General features: G+C 33.4%; 1 pseudogene; it reads left to right on the top strand.

The window, feature by feature from the left end:
* Window positions 1-1,551: 1,551 nt before the first annotated feature.
* On the top strand, window positions 1,552-2,297 carry LOC112508677 (annotated as a pseudogene).
* Window positions 2,298-8,513: the final 6,216 nt, after the last annotated feature.

Genomic DNA, 8,513 nt, shown 5'->3' with positions numbered 1-8,513 from the left:
AATGATTATCATAATTATATTTTAGATTTTTTATATTCTAAATGAGATGTATATATCATATTTGATTATATTTATCTATAGTTAGTTACACAAATTAAAAAATGAAGCTTTAATAAGTTGTATTTATGCATAATTTACTTGTGATCTTGAATTTTAAGTAATATGCATCAACAAAAAGTACTTTATGCATTAAAAAATGATTTTTAAGAGTTTTTATCAAATGATTTATGGTCAATCAATATAGTCACCCATAAGGTTGAAGGTTACCTTGAAAGAGAAGCAATCAAGATTTGGAGATGAGAAATAATCGAGCTCCGAGGAAGTAAACCTAAACCGACAAAGAACCAGACAAATAAACCATAAAGAATCGATACGTAATGAGTCAAAAAGAAATAAACAAAAATCGATACAGACCACAAATCAATCAGAAGCAATGGTCGAAATACATGAGATTGAAACTTACTTTGAAAGAAAAGCAACCGAGCTTTGGGGAATGGAAGTTGACGGTGATTATAACAAATATTGAGTCAAAACCACCCATTAAATATGAAATCGACAGTGACTATCTACTCGTTGAAAAAGAGAGATTACAGGGACGTTAGTTGGATTAGAGAAATTATAAGGACGAAGTAAGATTTCAATGGGAGTGGTATGCTTTAAAAACATGTACGTATGCATAATTAACTTGTACTTTTTATTTTTAAGTAAAGTGCACAAATTAATTGTATCTTATGCATGAAAATTTGTTTTTAAGAGAATGAGCCAAATGCATTATAATATAGTATAGATAGATATAATTTAATTTAAGTTTAATAATAAAACAATTTATTTTTGGTTTTATATTATAAATTTTATAAGGATAATAATTAAGTATTCTGTTAGAATTTAATGATTATACTAATTATATTTTAGATTTTTTTATATTTAAAATGAGATGTTTATCCTGTATTTGATTGTGTTTATCTGCAGTTAGTTACACGAATTCAGATATGGGATGAAATCGGATAGGGATGAAATCGGATAGGGATGAACGAGTTTAAGAGTTTAAGAGTTTTTAAGAGTTTTAGCCAAATGCTTTATAATATAGTATAGATATATATAGTCAAATGTTATTTTGAAAATAAGTAAATATTTGAGAAGTAAAGAAGTGATTTTGGTCTTTCCTGTGATCAAAATCGGATTTCGGTCAATAATTGTGGCTTTAACTTGTAAAAAGTCGCGGCTATACGAAAAATAAAAGGGATGGTTTTGTAACTTTTACAAATAGACGACAAACGGATTCATACGTGAACCTATATGATTCACATATGAATTATACGTTGACATATAAACCCATTAATTAGTTATATAAACTATCTAAAACTATTTAAGTGATTGATATAGCCGAATGCTAGTTTTGTTGTGGTGAATGAAACACGTAACCACTTACCATGCAAACATGCCACACTTGACTCTTTCGATCGGATCTCTATATATCACACCACCCACTATTCCAATCTCCACCTTACGCCACCACCACAGCCACCGTGCTCTCACAACGGCGGCCAACAAATGTCGAAACTCAACCCAACACCCCTCATCACTCCACCCAAACTCGATGACCCAAGCTTTAAATCCACGTGGTTGGGTGGCAATCGGTTGCACCATCGTACTAGCTTCTATAGCCGCCTCTTTAATCAGCTCAATCAACTCACACATGTGGCTCGAACCCATTTTATCTGGGATCGCCGGCTACTTGTTTGCGGACATTGCATCCGGTGTCTCCCATTGGAGCATCGACAATTATGGCGATGCTTCAACTCCAATATTTGGTTCACAAATCGAAGCATTTCAGGGCCACCATAATTGGCCCTGGACGATCACTAAACGTCAGTTTGCGAACAATTTACACCTGATGTCGCGTGTAATTACGTATACTGATCAATTTGATCTGGCATGACCAACCGGTGGCCATGGGGTTCGTCGGGATGGCTAGTGGGTGTATCATGTTTAGCCAGCAGTTCCATGCTTGGGCTCATGGGACTAAGAGCAAGCTGCCGCCGTTAGTGGTGGCATTGCGAGATGGTGGAGTGCTTCTATCACGATCACAGCATGCCGCCCACCACCGGCCGCCGTATAACAATAATTACTGCATCGTGAGTGGGGTGTGGAACAGGTTTTTGGATGAAAATAAGGTGTTTGAAGCTTTGGAAAGGGTGGTTTTCTTCAAGCTTCGTCGGCGGCCGCGGTCATAGAGTGAACCAAACTCCGATTGGCGATTGGACGGAAGCGACGGTGGATTCTCCGGTGACGGTTAATTAATCCATTTTCGTTAACCAATTCATTTGTATTAACTATACATACTCTCTAAACCAATAGGAATCAATCTAGTACCATAGTTCATAGATTCCTGAGTAACTAATAAGTGAGGGTAAAATAGTAAAGTTATGTTTGTATTAGTTTAATACATTTAAATGGGAATTACATTACTCCTTGAATTTAGCCGTTCTGAAATTATCAATGCGTTGTAAGTTATATTGTTTGTGATTGTTCATAAATGAATGTATTTTAAGAAATATTCTATAACACTTCAACAGTCAACATTTTTAATCGAACGAGTTCGTTATGTCTAATAGCAGTCAACATGAATGTGTGTGCACTGAATGTATGATAATGAACATTGTTTACATTAACAACTTGTTCAGTGTTCACCAGTCACACATGCATACACGTTCATGTATGCGTTCATTAATGAACATTTTCATATATGTTATATTTCCGTTGGTGAACAACGTTCATAAGCTACTAATATATAACAATTGTTCATTAATTCACACCATCCATAAGTTACACATTACATATTAAGGAATAATTAAAGCTTGATGCCGGTTTCAAAACGTTGGAGTTATTAACGGAAAAGTAATTAATGTTAAAAGAAATATTTCTTTAGTTCATTATTGTTCACCTATGTTTATTAAGCATCTTTTTTTAATTTGTTACAAATGTCATATGATGAATTTTGATCCATAGATTAATTAAAGCCGTAGGATTGGTTCACAAAGTTAACAACATATATTGGGTTAACAAATGAACTCTCCTTTATATATATAATATTTCCTTACTTTTTAATCAATTCAAATCTGGAGCTTGGTTTAAATACTAACCAAGATTTTTGTGTTAACTTTGTTAACCAATCTTGACCATTGATTCTTACAATAAAGGGTTGTGATTAATCATGATAAAAAATTAAATTTTTAAATTTACAATTTCAGATAACATATGTGAACAAAGGGGAAAATGGTATTTAGGTAATTTTCTTTTTTATGTAACTCCATATCATTGATTGGGGGTTACAAAATCAAAAAATCTCATTATTTTTATTAATTTATTTTTGTTAATATAAGAACCATATGAACACACACACACACACACACACATACACACACATATATATATATATATGAACCATTGTGTCAAATACGAACAAAAATTGACATATATATGAACTTGAATTGTATAACATTTATGAACACAATATGAATATAATAAGAATAGTTGTTACGCGRAAGTAAATAAATAAAAAARCAGGTATGAACACAATATGAACAATTTRTGAACAATAGTTTCTTCATTATGAACACATTCAGGAGCAAACCAATGTTGAGATATGCAGCTAGTGTACATATGAACACAATATGAACAATTTGTGAACAATAATTCCTTCATTATGAACATATTCAGAAGCAAACCAATGTTGAGATATGCAGCTAGTGTACATATGAACACAATATGAATACTTGTGAACAATTATTTAACAATTACATATGAATTCGAATTCCGATTGTAGTCGTAGACGATTTTAATCTTTTTCATTCTTATTGTTGTCGATCTGGTTTCCAATAGGTTTATCCATATTAATCGGACGATATCGAAATCTTTACAATCGAAAATTCTTTAACAATTACAAAATCAATATCATTATGGATATAATAAATCGAAATTACAAAACATTAACACGTATAAAAAATATCAATATTACATAATCATCAATTATTGAGATTTTTATATTTGTAACTCCCAATTAATGATTTGAGAGTTAGATAAATGACAAATTATTTAATTACCCTTGTCATTAATATATGAGTTATATGTGAACCTAAAGAAAAGATAGAATATGATTGGTTGAGATTGGTTAACAAAGTTAACACAAAAAATTTTGTTAGTATTTGAACCAACCCCTTCAAATCTAATAGTTGATAAATAAAAAAAGACAAGATACGTTTGTAAGGTTTGTAACTTTCCATACGATATCATTTTGATGAACTAAAATCTTACCCGATAACTAAATGATTATATTAAACTTTACCGATAAGTGTTTAGTAAACGACTCCTAAAATAATAAATGGGTAATAAATTCCAATTCAAACTTTATTGAATGCATTTTGTTGGATTGTTATTTAATGGAGGCGGAGTCGTGGGTTCCCACATATGCATGGTAACAAACCTTAAAACCAATGCAAGGGGAATAAGTTGATGTTGGGAAATGGTAACAATCACATGTGAAGGCTTGCGTCTAGAAGAAGTGATGCGATTTTGTGCACGTGTGAATTGCTAATTAAAGCTTCCATTCATTTTGTTACAGTTACTTAGCTTTTATGAAAACAAGACTATGATGTGATGCCTAGGACCACGTGGATTAATTGCGTCTTTAGCTTGCCAAAAAAGAAGCTTTAACGGAGTGGAAGCCGTTTACCAAACGTTTATCTGGGTAAGCATTTACCAAATCATATTACCTTACCAGATGAGTATGGTAAGGACCAAAAGTTTTACCCGGTAAAACGAGACAAGGAACAAGAGTCTTATCCGATAAGAGCTTAATGGGTAAATTATTACATATGATACCGTTTTAGTAGACTAAAATCTTACTCGATAATTAAGTAATAGTGTTGATATTTTACCGGTAAACACTTATTGGGCAAGTTTTTTATAACAGCCCTAAGTGTCGTATGTGATGACCATCATGTGCATATGCATATGACCATCTCCTTGGTTATGACATTATGTTAGGGCCTCATGGTCGAGCATCGAGATGGTCAAAATGGGTCCGGTTCGATATTTACAAAAATTCAAGGCTCAATCCGAGACCAGTTACGAGATCAGAATCAATTATACATAGGTCTGTTTCTTTTTTTTCAAAATTACATTTTTATAGATTATATATTAAGATTTTACAAGTTTCTTTTACCAAAAACTTCGATTTTCGTTAAAGTTTTTCAAGTTCGTTTTGAAGTGCATAATGACCGTTTTATTATATTTTAGCATTCGTTAGCCAGATTTGATGTAAATGAGTTTAATTGGTTAATTAAATAATTGAATGATTTTTTTAAATAGTTTCGCAACCTAAATAACACAACTGCAATAGTTTAACGGGGTACACATACATTTATCTTGTTTTATGTTCAAATCCAATGAGGAATAAAAATTCCCTTTGTGGTCACGAAGGTTTAAATGCGGTGACTCCAGGCTATCTGCAAAGCAGGTGGTCGCCCTATGATTAGTCAGCTCGCATAGCAGGTTCGATATCCAGGTTAATCAAAAAAAAAATCTATGGACGATGTCTAGGAGTCGACCAAAATTCTTTAGAAGTTTCAAATATGTTGCCAAACTGTAAAAATATTAAGAAAGAAAGTCGATACAACGATCAAGCTGACGTTTATATAAACTCTGATCAAAGTAGCATAAATCATTTAAAACACCATTAGTTTATACCTTTTTGGTTAAAATATAAAAAAATGTTAAATTTTTTTTTGTAAGGGTGTCCGGGCCAAAACCCGACTAATCCCCGGCAAATTTGGAGGCTAAACATGGTCTCACTTAAATGTCGCCAACACTCCCCTCTCAGGGCTCGAACTCGGGTTCATAACTATGTCATGCCCAAGCCTTTACCACTAGGCTGGAAGGTCTTTGACAAAAAAAAAATGTTAAATTTGATGGTCAAAACACGTAAAAAAACTTTAAACTAAAATAGAAAGGGTTGTCTGGCAGAGGTCGATAAGAAGGGCGGATTTGCTGTCGACAACTAAAAAGAGAGAAGGGTAAGTCCACCGCTACTTGAACGGTGTTAAGTCCATCTGTTAATTTATTTTGGTTTTTCGCCTTTCAATTTGTTTCTTCTTGTTCCTCAAAAGCACTCAAACCCTTAAAAACATTCTCGACCATACGGAACATTCAAAATCAGACATATTTAAACCCATAAAACATGTTAAGAAAATGTTATTCTTGGTAAATGTTCTCGAATATTTCTTCAAACACGCCCATAAAACATTCATGAACAAGAAGAGACTTTGTGAAAACTGGTTCTAAATCAAGAACACGAAAGCAAAACCCTAATTCAACAACAAGAACAATAAGCAAACCCAATAATCAAGAACACAACTAAGATGGTGCAGTGTTGATGTAGAGACGAGGCGGCATAGAACCCAAAATCGTATGAGAATGCTTTAAAGAGATTGAAGAACGAAAAACGTGAAAACCCTAAAGTTGAGATGGTGTTGTTGTGGATGTCGTCAAGATGATGTTGTTATGATGTCATTGGAAATGATATAAAAAAGGGCAAAGAGGGGGACCGCGGTGTTCGTTGAGATGGCATGTGAAGTCACTTAATGCATTTTGAATGAAGAGGTGCTCTCGAGCGCAAGGCTTTAAAAGGCACGATTGCACGAGCACGAACATTGTTCACACCTCCTCAAAAAGTTACTTTTCAACATATTTTCTTTTTCCTTATTTTAAGGATTGTGTCCCTTTTGAAATCCGTCTCCTTGGACCATGAAAATCAGATTGCTTTTGCTTGGAAGACTCATCTTTGTCATGTACAACTTTCACCAAAATACGTTTATCAGATTAAAAACACTCTATTTATCTTTTTATAGTGCTTTCTTAAGATAGTTGGAGCTCTTAATGTAAATTCCCATCTGACTGACGAAATGTTTAGATGTCACCCGCCTTATCGTTTCTATCTCCAAATAAACACGCTCATCATCATCGTTGTGATTCTACTCCTTCAAGAGCATTGTAATCTTCATATTTCACTAGTGAATTTCTCTCAGCAGTCTCTTCCATCCGTGGTTTTCTCCTGATTTGGTTTTCTACTTGAACTCTACCTGAAAAACCACTACAAGAAAAAGGAGCTTTAGAGAAGAAATTTTCAGAGAAGCTTTTACAAGTGTATCTAAAGCTCCATTATAGAGAAGGTTTTAAATGACAAAAATGAGAAATGTAACTAAAGGTTGGACGACATTTAAAGAATGATTTATATGCTAATTATACGGTGTAAGAAATGTCGTTAAAAGTTTTAGAGAAGCTTTTTATAAAAAATGTCTCTAAAAAGTTGCATCAATTTTTAGGAACAATTTTTTAATCTTCTCTAAAGATTAATAAAAAAAATTAAGATTATTAAAATTAAATAAAAGTGTTTAGTTACCCTTAAAAATGTATCTAAAAGATTTATATTAAAAAATAAATTAAAATTAAATAAAAAATATATAATTTAAAAGATTTATATTAAAAATAAATTAAAAATAAATAATAAATATAATACTTTTTACTTGTCTGAGTTGTCTCAGCATAAAAGCCCAGGACATCAATTTTTTAAGCCCAACAATATACAGCTCTATTTTTATTTGGGCCTAAATATAATGTTACCTTTCTTCACTCAATTCGTCAATCTCAATCTCAAGCTCTCGCCTCTCGCCTCGCTTCGCTGACGAACGAACTCACGAACATAAACCAATTCACGATTCACGAATCGAAATCGCAATCGGCCTTGACTCAATCGGCTCTCKCTCTCTGCCTCTCTCGAGTCTCGACAATCGACCGGCTCTCGGCCTCTCGCTCTCGCATCTTGTGACTTGTGAGGTTAGGGTTATTTGCTTCACTTATTTTATTTTTATGTTTCTAATTCTTGTTTGATTGCAAAACCTAAGTATGAAGCTATGAAGTTGGTCCTCTGTGGTTTTGTGTTTTCACATTATTCAATAATCTTCTGTTGCGATTTCAGTTAAAGAGGGAAGTTCAAAATTACTTTTAGTAGGTTTTCAATGGTTGGGAGGCACTTATAGAATGGAAGAGTTTTTGTATAATGCATATATAGACAKAATTCTATCAWGTGTTGCATCATATTACCATGTTGTGCTGGCACCCAATTACTTGTACTGGCACCCAATTCTATCATTTTCATAGTAAAAAAGAACCCTTGGCTTAGCCAACAGCAGTACCCAGTGCTCTGTAGTTTTAGCCCACTAACCTAAAGCATCTAGGTTCAAGTCTCACAAGAGACGTGTATATGTACTTTTCCATATAAAAAAGGGTGTTGTCACTCCTTATTTGATAGCGMAAGAAAACTTCATTTAGCAAGACAACTTAGATGTAAAAATACGTGGTCATCTAGTGAGCCTCATGAATACGCCTAGCCTTGACTTTATAAAAGCCCAAGACCTTGAGCCTTATGAGCCTCAGAGCCTAGGCACGCCTCAGGC

This window comes from Cynara cardunculus (genome assembly GCF_001531365.2).
Source record: "Cynara cardunculus var. scolymus isolate 2C chromosome LG 3, CcrdV1, whole genome shotgun sequence".
Lineage (NCBI taxonomy): Eukaryota > Viridiplantae > Streptophyta > Magnoliopsida > Asterales > Asteraceae > Cynara > Cynara cardunculus.
This window is presented reverse-complemented; position numbering and strand designations above follow the sequence as displayed.